We start from the raw sequence: 19,932 nt of genomic DNA, 5'->3' as shown, positions 1-19,932 counted from the left end.
TCTTCCAAAATCGTGAGGTGAATCTCGAATCTCTATCCGACACAATAAAAATCGGTACCCCGTGTAATCTCACAATCTGAGAAACATACAATTCAGCTAGTTTATCCAATGAAAAATCCGTATGCACGGGGATAAAGTGAGCCGACTTAGTCAGTCTATCAACAACAACCCAAATTGCATCCTTCTTACTTGCTGACAATGGCAGTCCGGACACAAAATCCATTGTGACTCGATCCCATTTCCACTCGGGTATCATGATCGGCTGAAGTAACCCTAAAGGCACTTGATGTTCCGCTTTCACTTGTTGACATATTAAACATCTTGAAACAAAGTCGGAGATGTCTCGTTTCATACCATGCCACCAAAATCGACATTTCAAATCGTTGTACTTCTTCGTACTCCCCGGGTGAATTGACATTCGGCTACAATGAGCTTCGTTTAGAATCATCGAAATGAGTTCTGAATTTCTTGGAACACACAAACGATTTCTGAACCTCAAACAATCGTCATCATCAACTTGAAACTCTGATTCCACATTCGGAACACATTCAGCCCGTTTTGCAACCAATTCATCATCGACTTTCTGTGCTTCACGAATTTGACGAATTAACAAGGGTTTGGCCTTTAATTCCGCCACTAGTACATTGTCGGATAGAAACGCACAAGTGTACATTCATCGCTCGTAAGGCAAACAGTGATTTACGACTTAAGGCATCCGCAACCACATTAGCCTTTCCCGGGTGATAGTCAATGACAAGCTCATAATCTTTCAACAACTCGAGCCAACGTCTTTGTCGCAGATTCAAGTCTCTTTGAGTCATCAAATATTTGAGACTTTTGTGATCCGAATAAACATGGCACTTCTCCCCAAATAGGTAGTGTCGCCATATTTTCAAAGCGAATACGATGGCAGCTAGTTCGAGATCATGGGTCGGATAATTTTTCTCATGTGGCTTTAATTATCTCGACGCATAGGCCACAACTCGACCTTCTTGCATCAATACGCAACCCAACCCAAGTAGGGAGGCGTCACTATAGATGACAAACTCTTTGCCTGATTCGGGCTGCACTAAAATTGGAGCTTCAGTCAAATAAGTTTTCAGTTGATCAAAACTTTTCTGACATTTTTCCGTCCATTCGAACTTAACATCTTTTTGAAGTAGCTTCGTCATGGGTATGGCTATCATCGAGAAACCTTTCACAAACCGTCGGTACTAACCGGCAAGTCCCAAAAACTCGAACCTCAAGTAATATTTCTTGGAGGCTTCAGGTTGAGTATGGCTGAAATTTTGCTCGGTCGACTCGAATACCGTCTGCAGATACCACATGACCCAAGAAGCTAACCTCCTTAACCGAACTCACACTTCTTGAACTTAGCATATAACCGCTTATCCCGTAAAATTTGCAACACTAATGTCGGTGCTCGGCATGTTGGTCTCATCTCTTGAATAGACCAAGATGTCATCAATGAACACAACTATGAACCGGTCCAAATCATCGTCGAAGATCCGATTCATCAAATCCATAAATCTGCGGGGCATTAGTGAGCCCAAACGGCATCACTAAGAACTCGTAGTGGTCAGATCTCGCTCGAAAGCGGTTTGGGTATATCCGAATCTCGAATCAAGAATCGATAATAACCCGATCTCGAGATCTATCTTTGAAAACACCGAGGCTCCCTTTAGTTAATCAAACAAATCATCAATACGCTGTAACGGATATTTATTCTTTATTGTCACCTTATTCACCGACGATAGTCGATGCACAACCTCATGGTTCCATCCTTCTTTTCACAAACAATACCGGTGCACCCCAAGGTGAGAAACTTGGTCGGCGAAACCTCTATCCGTCAATTCTTGCAACCGAGCTTTCAACTCTTTTAACTCGGTTGGTGCCATACGATGCGGAGCTATCGAAATCGGCGTAGTCCCGTATAAGCTCAATACCAAACTCTACCTCCGAATGGTGGTAAACCCGGTAATTCTTCGGGAAAAACGTCCGGGTATTCACAAACCACCGGCACAGATTCGGGTTTCTTTTCTAACTCTTACATATTTCTAAGCCAACATTGATGATATTACAGCTGGCAACCCCTTTAAGTCCGTAGACTCAACTCAGATTATCTCGTTATTTGCGCACCTTAAATCAATGGTTTTTCTTTTGCAACTCACCATTGCGTCATATACGGTCAACCAATCGATACCAAGAATAACATCGAATTCATCAAATGGTAAAAGCATCAAATCGGCCGGAAAACAGGATTCTCGGATCATTAGAGGGCATCTCTTACACACTTTGTCAACAAGCGCATATTTACCCAAGGGATTTGACACTCGAATTACGAACTCAGTAGACTCAACAGGTAGAGTCTTACTGGATGCTAAGGTTTCACATACATATGAATGAGTAGAGCCGAGGTCAATCAACGCAATCATACTAGTATCAAAGAGAGTGAAAGTACCAAGATAACATCGGGGAGGATGCCTCCTCTCGTGCTGAATGGCATATGCTCTAGCAAGAGTACTGGTCTCGGACCGAACAGTAATGTCGAGGCCCTCTCGACTACCACCCCTACCTCCTGAAATTCTCGGTGGTTTACCTCTAGTTGTCATTCCACTAGGTCTTGCACCTTGCATCCTATTCTTTTCATCAAGCTCCGTGCAATCTCTAATGAAGTGGTCCTTGAACCGCATCCGTAATGAAGCCTGTTGGTAGACTTACCCCAACATTCACCTATGTGTCTTCTCCCACATTGGGGGCATTCAGTTTCTCTTGACGGTTCTTGCCCACACTAGCTACCAAGTAGCTCGGGAGTCCGTCGATGGTCGTGCTCTAATGGAAATTCCCGCATCGTCCTCGATTTATTAGTGTCCTCCACGAACTTCTTTACAGTAGAACGGAGCTTTACTCGTCGATCTTTTGCAATAGTCTCTAGCTTCAAATTCACCTTCTTCTTCTCCTTTCCAAGTTCCTCCGCCTTGCAGCTCGTTCAACTAGTGTTACGAATTCTTTTATCTCCAAAATACCCACTAGTAGCTTTAAATCTTCATTCAATCCTTCTTCAAATCTCTTGCACATAGCAACCTCATCAGCCACACACTCCGGGCATCTTGGTCGAGTCTTACGAACTCATGTTCAGATTCGATCTTGTCATACTGACCTTGCTTGAGTTCCAAGAATTCCTTACGCTTTTGATCGATGAACCGTTGACTAATATATTTCTTTCGAAATTCTATTTGAAAGAAATCCCAAATAACTCGTTCGTTTGGGACTATGGAAATCAAAGTCCTCCACCAATAGTAAGTGAGTCTCGCAACAAGGATATAGCACACTTTAGACATTCATCGGTGTGCATGACAGTTCATCAAACACCGAATGGTGTTATCAAGCGAAACTTCGGCCCTTCGGCATCATCATCAAGAACTATGGCCTTGAACTCCTCAGCCCGCGCTTCCTAATCAAGTCTACAGTGGCTTACTCGGCCTCACAGGATCGATGGCGATGGCATTACGGGCTCTTGGGGTGGATTATTCAAATTCGGGAATTATTGGACGACGGATTGGTTCGGGCATATTATGCGACCCACTCATTCATCATGGTAAAGAAGGCTTGTTTAGCCCCTCACCTTGATTATTCGCAGATGATCGAGGTTCAACAGTGGCGTCCCTTGCGCAGGAGCAGCCGCTACACTTTCAACGTCATCCGCCAAGGTTCTCTCTACACCGGATCCATTTACTAATCAAAACAAAAATTTTAACCGTCAGAAGTCATCACACATTTAAACATTAACATTAAGGCATATATAGCTAGACTCATACGTGCTATGGTAGTCCTAGAACCGACTAAACCATAGCTCTAATACCAATAAAATTGTAACACCCCGTACCCGAATCCGTTACCGGAGTCGAATACAAGGTGCACACAGACTTAACTTAATTGTTTTCACAGTCCATAAAAAAAAATTTCCAGACAAGCTGGTTACTGCATCACTGCCGCCTTAAAAATCATATCTGGAGTTTCAAAACTCGAAAATCAGTTTCGTAATTTTTCCCTGAAACTAAGCTCATATGTTCATCTACAGAGTTTTTTCTAGAATTTTTGGTCGAGCCAATTAGTACAGTTTATTAGTTAAATTCTCCCATGTTACAGGGGTCGACTACACTGACCTTTGTGTGTTACAACTTGAATATCTCCCTGTTCAGGGCTTCAATACTGATTCTGTTTTTTTCTATAGAAACTAGACTCAAATAGGAATCTATACATATATGGTATGACTCCTAATTATCTCTGGTTAATTTATAATGAACTTCCAAAGTCGGAATAGGGAATCCAGAAACTGTTCTGGCCCTGTTTCACGAATACCTAAATATCTCTTATGATACAACTCATATGACCGTTTCGTTTCTTCCATATGAAAGTAGATTCATCAAGGCTCATTTGCATAATTTATTCACTATTTAATACCGTACCTGCTATTTTTAGTGATTTTTCACATCCACACCACTGCTGCTGTCAGCATCTGTTACTAAAACAAACTATGCCTATTTCATGACTTTTTCTTGATTTAACTAATAATTCATCATGCATGTCCCAAATTATAACCATGACTTGTGTCCAAACATCACAAAACCAATTTCAACCGAACATTTACGCCATTTTCGCATGGCTAAAAGTTTACATACCAATTTCAACAAAGCATAATAGCCTATACATGCGAAATGTACTCCTAGACCAACTACAAAGAAAATACCAAAAGTTGTTAGCGGTGTGATGACTTGATGACGGTCCCGAATACGCAAAAAGTCGAGTCCAAGAAACCTAAAATAGGTGACAAGCAAACACCGAATGAGTATATAACTCAAGAAGTCATAAGCAATGCACTACCAACCATTATTAACATTATCACAAGAGGAAACAAAATGGAACGAGGCTAATTACTCCATTCAAACCGAACTATACCATAGTTCCTTAGACCTTTCGATTCAATCTCATACCAAGTTATACATTCACATTCCATATACTAATCAATAGGATATTTGAGGCATTTTTATACACCATTTTGTTTTCGTTACAATCATACATCTACATGACCTTTCACTTATTCCACGATAATTCTTATGTACGTGACTTCAATTTGAATTGTCACATAGGTTCAAAACTTACCAAGCTCAACTCCAAATATAAACATAGCGCCTATTAGCCATGAACTCAAGGTACTTACCTGATCCGCTGTCCGTGATCAACTCAATAATGTCGCACACTCAGTGTCAATAGTGATTCAAAAGTATATAGTGAGTCCGCACACTCAGTGCTATATAATCAACTCGCACACTTAGTGCTGTATGATCAAACTCGCACACTTAGTGCTGTACAAATTTTAAACCCGCACACTTAGTGCCATTCTCATGACCACAAATGTTTATACCCGCACACTTAGTGCCGAAATCAACAACTCGATACATCTCACCTCTTTTCTTTTCATTCAATACTTTCATCACCACATACATACATGTATATAAATTTATCATTCCTTTAGGCATAATTACATAGACATTATGTCTATTTAAATCAATACAAAATATATGCTTAGTGACCTACCTTGTGTGGTGCAAAATAATTCCAAGTCGGCTACTCGATGACCTTCGATTTTCCCTTGTTGGACGCCTCTCCTTTAGGATCTTGAGCTTAAACAAATAAATTAACTCATTCAACCGCTTTGCTACACATATTGATATTCACATTTTAATGATTTTATGACATACGAACGGCATGGTAAAATTTTTATCTTGCTACCTCATGCTCTTAGCTATTCGGCTCATAACCATATGCTATAGCCCTACTATCAATAATCCAATCACACATGCATATATATATATATATGGTCGAATGTACAAAGCATAGACTCATCATCACCTATGCTCTTAATTTGATGGCGAATATGCATACATGTATATACACTATTAATCAATCACTAACATTGCACTTCACCTTAATAGCTAGCTTAGCAAACCTCGATTTAACACATAGTTGTTCATAACACAACTTAAGCATACTCTCCATTCCATCTATTCCAAAACTTAATGTCTTACTCAAAAATGCTAAAAAGAAAATCCAAGAGTCATCAATCCAACATCACATGTATCATTAACAAGCTTCATATTTAGCATGCAATGGCATTAACACAAAATCTACCTTGGCCGAATTTCATCCCCATGATATAGCAAAGTTTTGAACCATGGACTAATTAGAACTCAAGCTAGCAACTAAGAACATGCATGAATCTCATGGCACAACCTCAAACATACCTTAATCTAGATGCAAGTATGGCCAAATCTCCTCCTAATCCTCTTCCAAACCAAACATGAAGCAAAAACTCCTTCCTCCTTCCTTAGAGAATTTTGGCCAAAAGAGATGAAAAAAGGATGAACATTTTTTTTTCTTTGTTTTCATCATAATCCCTTTTCTTTTCATCTTTTTCTTTTTTTTCCATTTCATTATTACCCATACTCCTTATTTTATTTTTTTTCCTCCCATGATGCACCAACAAAACATGTCTATGACATGTTTTGCCCATATTTCTTTGTCATGGCCGGCCACTAGGCTTGGATTTAGGGAAATTTGACATGCAAGCCCTCCTTTTTGATTACATGCACTATTAGATCCTTATAGATTAGCCTATCACATTTCAAAAGTGTCACACAAGTCCTATTGACTAAATTCACATGAAATTTACTAAATCGAAACTTAAAACTTTCACACATTCATAATCACATATTTTAGACAATAAATACTACGTTCAAACATTTCGGTGACTCGGTTTAGCGGTCCCGAAACCACTTCCCGACTAGGGTCAATTTTGGGCTGTCACAGGCCGTGTGGCGAATTAAATTCTCGAAATTAAGTGCAGACTTCACATGGCCTGGGCACACGCCCATGTCCTGAGGCTGTGTCCTCCAAATGGCTGAGACACACGGTTGTGTCTCTACCTGTGTGTTTACTACTGGGCATTGTGTTTTGCATTAGTTAGGGTGTAGGGGATGCACAGTTGAATCACACACCCATGGGGCAGATCGTGTGTCACACACGGCCTTGACACATGCCCGTGTGTCTACCCATGTGCACAACTTGAGGCTATTTTCCAAGCCAATTGTCACTCTTAAATGCTCATTCACTCATTCACCTTTGATGGCATGCAACATGGTATATTTAATCACTTAAATACTCCTAAACCCATGCCTTTGTAATGTCGACATACCTCCTATCCAAACCATTGTGCTTTCATAAGGCATTCCACACCAATTTCATTTTCATTCATCATGCAAAACCTACTTTCAATTTACTTAATTATATCATAGTTTTGGTCATACCTATTAGTCATGATTCATTCATTTAGCACATGTGCCATTCATCACATATCTCATCCACAAGCAATCACATCAAGCATAATACATTGCATGCATGCATAATTGATTAGGGTTACAACCCAAATAAGCAATATGAACCATATCACATGGCCATATACAAAATGAATCAAATACCACCATAAGCCAACGCATTTGGCTAGACCAATATGACATATAACAAAAAGTCCAGGTCCCTATACATGCCATACTCAAAATGTTGAGACTAAATATACCCAAATGTCAAGTTAATAGTGTGATCGAACCTCCGACGTCCTTCAATCCCCGAGCTAGCTTGGTGATACTATAAGGAAATGGAAAAGAGAGGGGAGTAAGCATAAAGCTTAGTAAGTTCACATGCAAATAAATAGCAACATAATCATATATATATAATATAACATAGTTCACTTATGTGTTATCATAAATTCATAGGCATAACTTAAATTTGTAGACATAGCTTACACATTTTTTATCTTACCAAAAGTTCATCACATACTGAGCTCATTCATATGAGTTTTTCATACATACCTGTACCAAATCGTAACAAATTTTCATAATTCCTCATCATTGACTTACTTGTTGAAAACTCACAGGTTTACCCGTTGAACACTCGGAATACTATCGGATACACGAAAGACATGCACATAGTGCTTCGAATGTAGTCACATACTACCTCATATCACAATCACACATTTCTCGCTCTCAAGCTAATCAAGAGCCTGCTCACATAAGCTGACAGTCAGGACATAACTACTTGTGCTGCTCACACAAGTTGACAGGTACCTGTAACACATGCCGGGCTACCCAACCATCGGTAGAACGTACAAGACTAGCACCCGGATTCACTGTAACACCCCGTGCCCGAGACCGTTTTTGGAGTCGAACACAAGGTGCATACAGACTTAACTTAATTAATTTCACAGTCCATTTAAAATTTTCCAGGCAGGCTGGCAAGCTGCATCACTGCCACCTTAAAAATCATATCTTGCGTTCCACAACTCGAAAATAAGTTTCGTGATTTTTCCCTGAAACTAGACTCATATTTGCATTTACAATTTTTTTTCTAGAATTTTTGGTCGGGCCAATTAGTACAGTTTATTAGTTAAAGTCTCCCATGTTACGTGGGTCGACTACACCGACCTTTGTGCGTTACAACTTGAATATCTCCTGTGCAGGCTTCAATACTGATTCCGTTTTTCTATAGAAACTAGACTCAAATAGGAATCTATACATATATGGTATGACTCCTAATTATCTCTGGTTAATTTATAATGAACTTCCAAAGTCGGAACAGGAATCCGAAACTGTTACGCCCTGTTTCACTAATACCTAAATATCCATCCATGGATTTATTTCTAGAATTTTGGTCGGGCCAATTGGTACAGTTTATTAGTTAAAGTCACCCATGTTACGAGGGTCGACTACACTGACCTTTGCACGTTACAACTTGAATATCATCTCGTACAGAGCTCTAATGCTCATGCCATTTGTTTCTAATGAAACTAGACTCAAAGGGAATCTATTCATATAAGGCATGACTTCTAATTGTTTCTGGATAATTTATGGTAAATTTTCAAAGTCGCGACAGGGGACCCGAAACCGTTCTAGCCCTGTCTCACGAGAACTTTAATATTTCTCAAGATATCTGCTCATATGGTCGTTTCGTTTCGTCCATATAAAAATAGATTCATCAAGGTTCAATTTCATAATTTACTCACTATTTAATTCTACTTCTACTATTTTTAGTGATTTTTCAATCTCATCTCACCGCTTCTGTCCGTAATAATTCTTCGCAGAGACTATGCCAATTTCATGAATCTTTCCTTGGCCTTAATCATCCATCATACATGACACAAATTATGGCCACCTTATCAAAATTAAAGTTTCTAAGACTCGTGGCTATAGGTTCTAGCATCCCACTCGACAACCACATAGGCCATTTTCACATGGCTTAAAGTTTACAACCCACAGTTCAACAAAATATAATAGCCTATACATGCCAAATGTTCTTCAACAACGAAGACAATACCAAAAGATTTCAGCCGGTGTAATGACTTCAACGACGGTTCCGATCACGCAAACAATACGAGTCCGAGAGACCTAAAATGGGTGACAAGAAAACACCGAGTGAGTTTATAACTCAAGAAGTCATAAGCATTCATCAATCCACCGATAAAGTTACTACAACATGAACAATAAACGAGGCTAGGTACTCATCCATATCGAATCTATACCATAATTCCTCGGACCTTTTGGTCCAATCTCATACCAAGTCATACATCCACATTTCATATTCTACACAACAAGATATTTGAAGCATTTTCACACACTAACTCATTTCCACCACAATCATACAATTTCAATCATCACATAGATTTAAGGCTTACCAAATTCAACCCCGAGCATGAACGTATTTTCTATTCGTCATGAGCTCGAGGTACTTACCCGATCCGCTGTCCATACTCAACTCGATGGAGACACACCTCCATATATATAAAGTACGCACACGACAAGCTTAATACTCGATTTCGCACACTTAGTGCCACGCAATTTAAGCCCGCACACATAGTGCCATACCCTTCGAGCTCGCACACCCAAGGTCAGATTTTTCCAGCATGCACACTTAGTGCCATATATTTCCAAAGATGCACACTTAGTGCCAATCTCAAATCACCGTACACACGTATTTCAAGACACTTAGTGCCGAAAGCAAACTTTCTACACATTTCACTATTTCTTTTACATTCAACAATTGTCATCACTCCATACACATACAATTTCATTTATATATATATATAGCATCCCATTAAATACAATTGCATAGATTTTACAATCATTTAAGCAATATCAAACATATGTGCTTAATGACTTACCTTGTGTTGGGAAAAATGGTTCCAACTCGGCTACTCGATGTTCTTTCCTTTGCCTTTGCTTGTTTCTCCACCTCGAGCTTCTTGAGCTTAGTCAATAAATTAACTAGTTTAACCGTCTTGCCAAATATTTATACATATATACATGACATCAACTATACTATCATCATTAATACATCAATTCACAAAATTTTATCTCATGAGCATATGACCCATTTTTACCCCATATGGCGAATGCTTCATTCATTACCCAACTAGCCATTCAACAATTTTCAACCTCATTACCACCCTTTTATGTCTAATTGTCTAAATGAGATTATCAACATGCCTATCTATAGCCGAATGTGCTAAAATTGATCTAACATCACCTACACACTTGATTAAATGGCGAATACCTATACTATCAATTATGGCATCATTTTTTATTCTTTCAAACACATAGTTTTCCTCCCATGAACACTTGGCAATTTCTTTTCTCTTCTAGCATAGCTTCACACCTATTTGTAACATCCTATGAATCCACATACATCACATTTCTACATAAATTTCTTTTACTTTTCTTCTACTTCCATTCACAACATCAAAGACACCATACACATATATCATTACAAAGCTTGACACTTAGCATGCAAATGACATCCACACAAACCCACCTTAGCAAACTTAACTCATCTTCATGCCTCACCACCACAACATCAAACATCAAACATCAATGATACCAAGAAGACAACACCCATGGTCAATATCATCCCCATTTCATGGTAAAGGTTTAGACCATGGGTTAGGTGGAACTCAAACTATCAACTAAAACATGCATGAATCTCATGGATAACATCAACATACCTTAGTCTAGCAAACTCCCATGGCTGATTTTCTCAAGCTTTCCCCCCTTTCTTCTTAGTACATTCGCCAAGCAAGGAGAAAATGAGAGAATGAACACTTTTTTTTCCTTTTCTTTGTTTTTCTTCATATTCTCTTTCTTTTTTTTTCATTTCTTTATTCTTTCTACATAATCCACTAACTAACCATGTTGGCAACATGTTTCCACTCATAGCATGGCCGGCCATCATGCTTCATTTTGGCTAATTTGACATGCAAGGACAACACTTTCCCACATGTATTAATAGGCCACCTTACATTTGCCTAGCACATTTCTAAATTTTCTCACATAAGTCCTATTTGATAAAAATTCACTTACAATTAATAAAATCCAAACATGAAATTTTCACACATGCATATATGCATATAATGAGCATCAATTATGATGGTTAATTATTATTATGACTCGGTTTAGTGGTCCCGAAACCACTTTCCGACTAGGGTCAATTTAGGGATGTCACACTTAGTGACTTACTTGTGTTGGGTAAATTAATTCCAAGTCGGCTACTCGATGACCTTCGATTTCCCCTTGTTGGACGCCTCTCCTTTAGGATCTTGAGCTTAAACAAATAAATTAACTCATTCAACCCCTTTGCTACATATATTGGTATTCACATTTTAATGATTTTATGACATACGAACGGCATGGTAAAATTTTTATCTTGTTGCCTCATGCTTTTAGCTATTCACTAATAGCCATATGCTATCGCCTCTACTATCAATAATCCAATCACACATGCATATATATATGTATGGCCGAATGTACAAAGCTTAGACTCATCATCACCTATGCTCTTAATTGATAGCCGAATATGCATACATATATATATATATATGATATCAACTATACTATCATCTTTAATTCACCTAACACAAAATTTCATCTCATGAACACTTGACCGAATTTTTCCTAACCTAGCATGGCTTTACATATACTTGTAACATCCTATAAATCCACATTTCTACCTAAATTTTCTTTTACCTTTCCTCTACTTCCATTCACAACATCAAGAGCACCATACACATGCATCATTACAAAGCTTCACACTTAGCATGCAAATGACATCAACACAAACCTACCTTAGCCGAAACTTAACTCATCTTCATGCCTCATCACCACAACATCAAACATCAAACATCAAACAAGAAGACAACACCCATGGCCGAATATCATCTCCATCTCATAGCAAAGATTTAAACCATGGGCTAAGTAGAACTCAAACTAACAACTAAAACATGCATGAATCTCATGGACAACATCAAACATACCTTAGTCTAGCAAACTCCCATGGCTGATTTTCTCAAGCTCTTCCCCCCCTTCTTCTTAGAACATTCGGCCAAGCAAAGAAAATGTGAAAGGATGGACACTTTTTTTTTTCCTTTGTTTTCATCATATTTTCCTTTTTTTTTCATTATTTTATTCTTTCTAACATAACCACTAACCCAACATGTTTGCAACATGTTTCCACCCATAGCATGGCCGGCCATCATGCTTAAATTTGGGTAAATTGACATGCAAACCCACCATTTTCACAACATGCACTTATAGGCCACCCTACATTTGCCTAGCACATTTCTAAATTTTCTCACATAAGTCCTATTTGATAAAATTCACTTACAATTAACAAAATCCAAACATGAAATTTTCACACATGCATATGTACATATAATGAGCATCAACTATGACAGTTAATTATTTTTATGACTCGGTTTAGTGGTCCCGAAACCACTTTCCGACTAGGGTCAATTTAGGGCTGTCACATTCACATAATCACATATACACATAATTTCAAGAGCTCTTAATCACATAGTTCTTAGTGACATGTCACATTCTATCCTACATTATTGCTAAGGTTCAAACGGGATTTTCTCGATAACGCATAATCGTCGAACTCAATCACCATGTCATGCTCATAGACAATAAAGTCGTTCATACACTCGTCACAATAATTAAACATAGAGATTCATACATAAATAAAACATTCAAACATGATATATCATTGCATTACTTACACATGAACTTACCTCGATACAAAATATGGACAATTAATTCGATTTAGTCCAAATCTTGTTCTTTTCCCGGTCTAGGTCCGGACTCTGTTTTTCTTGACCTATTATAGCAAATTCAGCTCATTTAATCTTCACATTATTCAAATCAATCCAAAAACTATGTTTAGGAAAAATTATAGTTTTGCCCCTAAACTTTCACATATTTACACTTTGGTCCCTAAGCTCGTAAAATGAAATGTGTCTAATTTCTTTATTACCCAAGCCTAGCCGATTCATATTCCCTCTTATAACAGCCCACATTTTTGATCAAATCACATTCTTAACACTTATTCATGTTTTACAAACAAGTCCTTTTTGGTGTTTTCATGAAAAATCACCTAGAAAAAGATGTTTATCATGCATCAAACTTTCATATTCCTCCATTACATCAAAATACATGCATGTCACACATTGGTCAAATTTCATACATGAACCCTAGCTCAAAATATGGCTAGAAATAGATAGATCATGCTTCAAGGACTTAAAAAATGCAAAGAACATTAAAAACGGGGCTAGGATTGACTTATTTTCAAGCTTGAAAAGTTGAAAAACCCTAGATATGGAGAGCTTGAGAATTTTGGCTATAGCATGGAGAAGATGAGCCAATTTTGTTTGATTTTTCCCTTTTTATTATTTTATTAACTAAATGACCAAAATGCCCTTTTCACTAAACTTTCAAATTTTATCCATGCATGCCCATTTTTGTCCATAAAAATAGAAATTGGGAAAATTGTTATTTAAGGACCTCTAATTAATAATCCAAAGCTATTTCATACTAAAAGCTTCTAGAAACACATACTTTGCAACTTATTCAATTTAGTCCCTAAAGTTAAATTGGACACTTTACTCATAAAATTTCTTCATGAAATCTTCACACAAGCATGGAATCATATCATAGACCTCGTAATAATCATAAAATAATGATTTCTACTTCAAATTTTTGGTCTCAAAATGACTGGTCCGACTAGACCCTAATTTTGGATGTTACACTAAAAATCAATTGTAATCTCTAAAAATACTAATTAATGTTATCAAATAATCAAAAGATTCTCAATAGATGCCCTGGTGAGTGTTGAAAGATGATTGTGGGCTGTTTTAAGTGTGGTTCTAAGGACCACTTGATTAGAGATTGTCTGAAACATCGGGAGGGTTCACAAGCTCAGGCTACGACCCCTACTCAAGTGCAAGCTGGTGCCCGTGGTCGAGGAAGAGGCAGAGGAAGTTAAACAAGGCTAGTTTGACAGTGAACTTTTGCTCACATTGTTGCGACTCAAGATGAGACAGGAAGTCTTACACGAGTCTAAGTTGTGAAGGAAGCCCATGAGTAAGGTGCCACCGATGTTTTTACAGTTTCCTCCACTCTACGAACTATTCCTTTGTTTTCCCTAATTGACTTTGGTTCCACACACGTGTATGTTTTGAGTGAACTAGTTTGTAAGTTGGGCATTCCATTAGAAACCATAGACTCCATTGGCTTGTTGAAGCTCCGTACAACCAACTCAATTTGGATTGTTTGTACACCGTCCTATAAAAATCAAAACTCATGATTAAATTTAATAATCAACAAGGTAAATAAAAATATTAAAAATAAAAATATTTAATTAACTACAAAAATTCAAAATATTTTTTTAATTATGTACAAAAAATTAGAACACTATCTAGCTCATTCGTTTTTTTTATTAATATTATTTTACATAAATCAATCTAATAAAAATTCCACCATCGCGATCCTCGACAATGGTGCCAATAACTTGACCACCTATAAACGTATTATCGTTTATAGTATAAATATCACACCAAAAATATATAAAAGTAAATCGGTGGTGCCTGCAAGCGTATGGGTCAAATTCTAATAAATTAATTGTTACAATGGCACATCGATAAGTATTCTGAGGATCGTACCCAAGGGATTGTAAATTGGAGAAACTATTATTAAATTAATTACAAAAAAAAATTACTAATCTAATCGAGTCACAAATTACTAATCTTAGCCCAAATTAATAGATCTATTAGACTAATTGAATTTTTAAACATAAACTAACCTAATGGACTCCCTATTCCTTGTGTCAACTACGCGAGCTTCTAGCCTGTGATCGATTAAATCTCTAATTATCTAATTGAATAATTAATTCTCCTCAATTTAGTTATTTATCAGTGTTAGCTAAGAATACCCTTCCGGTCTCATCTTCATTAAGGATTACCACCTAAGTCACCCTTCGGCCTCTTCCTAGGCATACGGATGCCCTTCCGATCTCTTCACTTGGCACAAGTTATACACAACAGGATCCCTTTCCGATCTCACATGTCTCAATATTCTATCAGAGGTATCACTCCCTGGTACACTAAGCACTCTTAAATAAACAACCAATTTCAAATAACCAATCACTTAACAGATAAATTAGTTTATTAATCGAAACATGCAAGATATAAATAAAGCACGATATTCTATTCTAATATTTATACAATAATTAATAGGCCAGATTAATAAAAGATAAAGAAACGAAGAGAAGAGAAGAGGTAAGAGAATGCTCATGAATATATATTAAAGCACGGATCTAAAGCAATCTCCATTCATAATTGTCTTCACATTGGAATAGAAAAGTTTTGACTACACGAACATAAAAGAAAATACAAAGAAAATTGAATAGGAAAAACTGTCTGTCTAAGTTTGCACACCGATTCCGGTGACCCTAAGGTTGCTTATATAGGCAACGGGCTACTTGGAGACCACTCAACCCCAGATACATTTAGATACCAATTAATGCAATATTCTGATAAATTTTCGGGTCTAAATATGGAAATATCCTAAGAGTGTCCTCCAAGGATTCAACTTATTCTTGGCCTACCATTGTCACTTCGTCATGATGTGGGAAGACTCCTCGTCATGACGTGACCACCATGAAATCCTTTCCATCTTCGTCAAGTCGTTGTGATGAGAGAAAACTCCTCGTCACAATGTCAAGTGTTTTCCTAGCCTTGGTAACTTTTTTATTCTATTGAGCTCCCTTATATCGTGGCCCGATCATCATCCATGGTATTCCTGGACTTGAATTGGTATCCTACACACTTAAATAGCCCATTAGTCACTCACGAGGCCCGAGTTGGCCTTACGAGTCATTGAAATAGCAGAAAAATGGGTAAAAATGCTTGTTTTATTAACTTTTAGTTCTTAACCTACTAATAGTAAAAATATAATAATTAATACTAAAATACCAAGAAAACAAGCTCGTTAAGTGTAGTCTATCAATTAACGAATTTTTGGCAAACTAATGTTTGGCGTATTATAATAGTGTAGTCCACCAACTCCGCCCATAGAAGTATTTAAGGATTTATTCTTGTAGTATTTTTCAATAGAAGAAAGAGTACGACGAGCGAAGAGTATTCCTCAGAATTTTACTTGAGCTTGATGTGCCTACTAAGTACATGTTAAACCTATAAAGGACTAAATTGTAACACCCCATGTTCCGTTTTAGTGTTTTAAAACCATATAGTTTGTTGAGTTAACAAAGTGTATAGAAGCTGGGCACCAGGTAGGTATCCGAGACAGAGGAGGTGAGCCATAAGGCTACTTAAGTACCAAGCTCTTTGATCGGATCCAATCCTAGGCATGCCCACAACCATAGCCACACTTTGTTATATCGAGTTTAAATTTGTTTAAGTGGACGTCTTTGGAAAAAATCGATTAATCGTGGTGTTGAGATATTTTGAAAACAAGTATCGCTTTGAAAACACGGCCTAAGTCTAGCCCATTTGAACAATTATCAACCAGTTTTGAAGTTATTAAAAATAAAATAATCCCGAGAAGAAATAAAAGAAAAGTTAAAAATGGCCTTATTACAACCCAAAAATAAATAATAATTAAAGAGAATTAAATGAAAACCAACGCTTATTTAAAGGTCCAAAAGCGATCACCGTGGCCACTCTGAATCCCTCCTACCAAGTCCCCACATCAAGGCTCACTGCAAGGTTAAGGAAAGGGGTGAGTTTGGAAACTCACAGCAACAAGCCCTTTCGAGCCCAAAACAATAGCGACTGTTGGGTCTAAGCCCAAACCCAATCTCAAAGTATGTACTGGGCCGTAGCCCTTTTCATATTTCATATCCCATAACACTGGGCCGAAGCCTTTTCAAGTTTCATATTATCGGGCAAGCCTTTATCAGAAACGGTATGGCCCATAGGCCCATTTCAATATCACATGTAATGTCAAATGAAAGAATGCAACCCATTTGGGGAGACTACTCAACCCACCATCCGCTACTCTCCACCGTACCAACCAACACACCATGTGGGGATTAACTCGACCCACCCCGCCATAACTCTCCACCGGCAAGATAGTCTTTATCATATAACCGAGGCCTAGCCTCTTCTAATAACTGGGCAAAAGCCCTTTAATAATCGGGGCATAAGCCCTTTGATAATCGGGGCATAAGCCCTTTAATAAGCAGGGCATAAGCCCTTTAATAACTGGGCATAAGCCCTTTTGCACTTCCTCCATCCATATAAAACCCAACCCAATGCATTTATGAACATCTCATGTGCATATCATACATATCATGTGCATATCATACATGTCATGTGCATATCATACATATCATGTTTATCAAAATCCCATGCATTAAGTTCATATATAAACCCTAGGGGTATAATGGTCATTTTCATATTATAAGGGTAATATCGTAATTTTACAAAAAATTAGGGATTTTTCCATGTTCATCATCAGTTACTAACTATTCATTTGTGTAATCCGCGTTTCTATCCCACTTTTAATGAAACCGAGTTATTGGGCCTAAAACCCCTAATGGGTCCTACTTAGCTGATTTTGTCATCTAGGCCCATTTAGCCTATATCCATAATAGTGTTAACAGTTTTAACATGCAATTTAATAGATTTCCATTTTCTACCAATTTTTCCCAAATGGGCCCGAAAGCCTATTGGGCCCTATTGCAGCCCCTCGAGGCCCAACTTACTGTGAATGCCAAAAACACGCCATTACTGCTTTCCATTATTCCCGATCATCATCTCATCGATTCTAACTAACTAGTGAGCGTTAAGCTTGCTCACAAGTCCTCGAAATGCCGAATTTCGGCATTTCAGCTTTTCGGCATTTATCGTTTTAAGCTATGAAAAGGGTTCGTTACACACCTGATTTGCGATATTCCTTGACGAGATCTCCTATGCGATTTCTCCTATAATCAACCACTTATAGATTAGACCATGTTAATATTAAACCAAATCAAAACTACCTATTATCATCACTTACACATTCGCCACCATCCACAATGGCCCTTGGGTTCATACCTTTGCGAAGTTGATGACTAGATTTAGTCACTCCAATGATCCAAGCTTTTCATACACTCCTCGATCGGTAGCCTTTAATCCTCACTAGCACCAACAAACCAAATAACACCAAAACCCTTTTAGCCTTAGTCGACGGAGGGTTTTCACTTTTCTTAAACCACAAGATACAAATGGAAAGAAGGTTCAATACTTACCAAGAGATCTACTCGTTGAAGACGTTCCAAATACCTTCCTACCCCATATCCGCTAGAATCCAACTTAAACGCGTCGTGAAAATAGATCTAAATATTAATTCCCGAATCACTAAAATATGGATGTTTGATTTTAGTATAATGAAAAGAGAAAATAGAAAAATAGAAAAGAGGAGATGACAAGATGAGATTAAACTTGAAGGAAATTAAAGAAGGAAGAGATGAGATAAAAGAAAAGAAAGAAAAGAAGAGTAAAAGAAGATAGGTTCGGTTATTATCAATGAAGGAAAGATGAACAAAAGGAATAATTCATAAAAGCCAAAATTAAAAGAATAAAATACGGTGCTTAATGCTTAATAAAATTCCTTCTAATTTCAAATTCCTTGCTTTGCTCCATGAATTAGGCATTTGAAATTTATCCAACCTCCTAGCAGCCTTATCCACCGCTTGACCGCTTCACTGCCGCCTAGGAAGAGTTTCGGTCAAACTCGACTCTCCTCCACGTGAGCAGCAAAAATCCAAGCCTTCCATGCGCGAGGTGAGGCTCGAACCCCTGACACCTTCGCGCCTTGTGCCTTCGCCCGTCTTTGCAGGCCACTACACCATGCTTCTCTCTTTACTTATATACGGTCACAATTAATTATAAACCTTACTCTGAAGCTCAGGTTACTTACGAAACAAAAGGAAATTTTTGCTCATTGTACATCTCGAACTCGCAACCTCTTAAACACACACATACGTTGCTTGCCATCATCGCCACAGGCTCTCCTTGTGTCAAACTTCATTCGCAACTTCCTTTAAGGCCTATTCCAACCGCAACCTGCATACTAAAAAAACCCAATTTGCTGCCGTGCCTTGAACCTGTGCACTTCCCACGGCCTCCTAGCGTGCTTAGCCACTAGGCCGATGCTTACTTCGACATGAATTGCCTGAGCAGCTTAATAAGGCCTACCATGATGACCTTAGTTTTTCTAAAATAAAACTCACATTTGCGCACGCAGGAATCGAACCCTGCTCACTTCCTCTCGCTTAACACGCCTAACCACTAGGCCGATTCCTCCTTATGTCCAGTTTAGCCCAACTTATTAATAAACCTTAATTCCCAGATCTCTAAAGGAGCAAAAATAATAATTTTTGCTAAAGTCTTGGTCCAAATTTTTCCCACACTTTAAATACATTGTAATTTATTTAAAACTAAAATAATAATAATAACCATAATAATGAAAATTTCAAATACGATAATAT

Source organism: Gossypium arboreum, chromosome 10 (genome assembly GCF_025698485.1).
Source record: "Gossypium arboreum isolate Shixiya-1 chromosome 10, ASM2569848v2, whole genome shotgun sequence".
In the NCBI taxonomy this organism is placed as follows: Eukaryota; Viridiplantae; Streptophyta; class Magnoliopsida; order Malvales; family Malvaceae; genus Gossypium; species Gossypium arboreum.
This window is presented reverse-complemented; position numbering follows the sequence as displayed.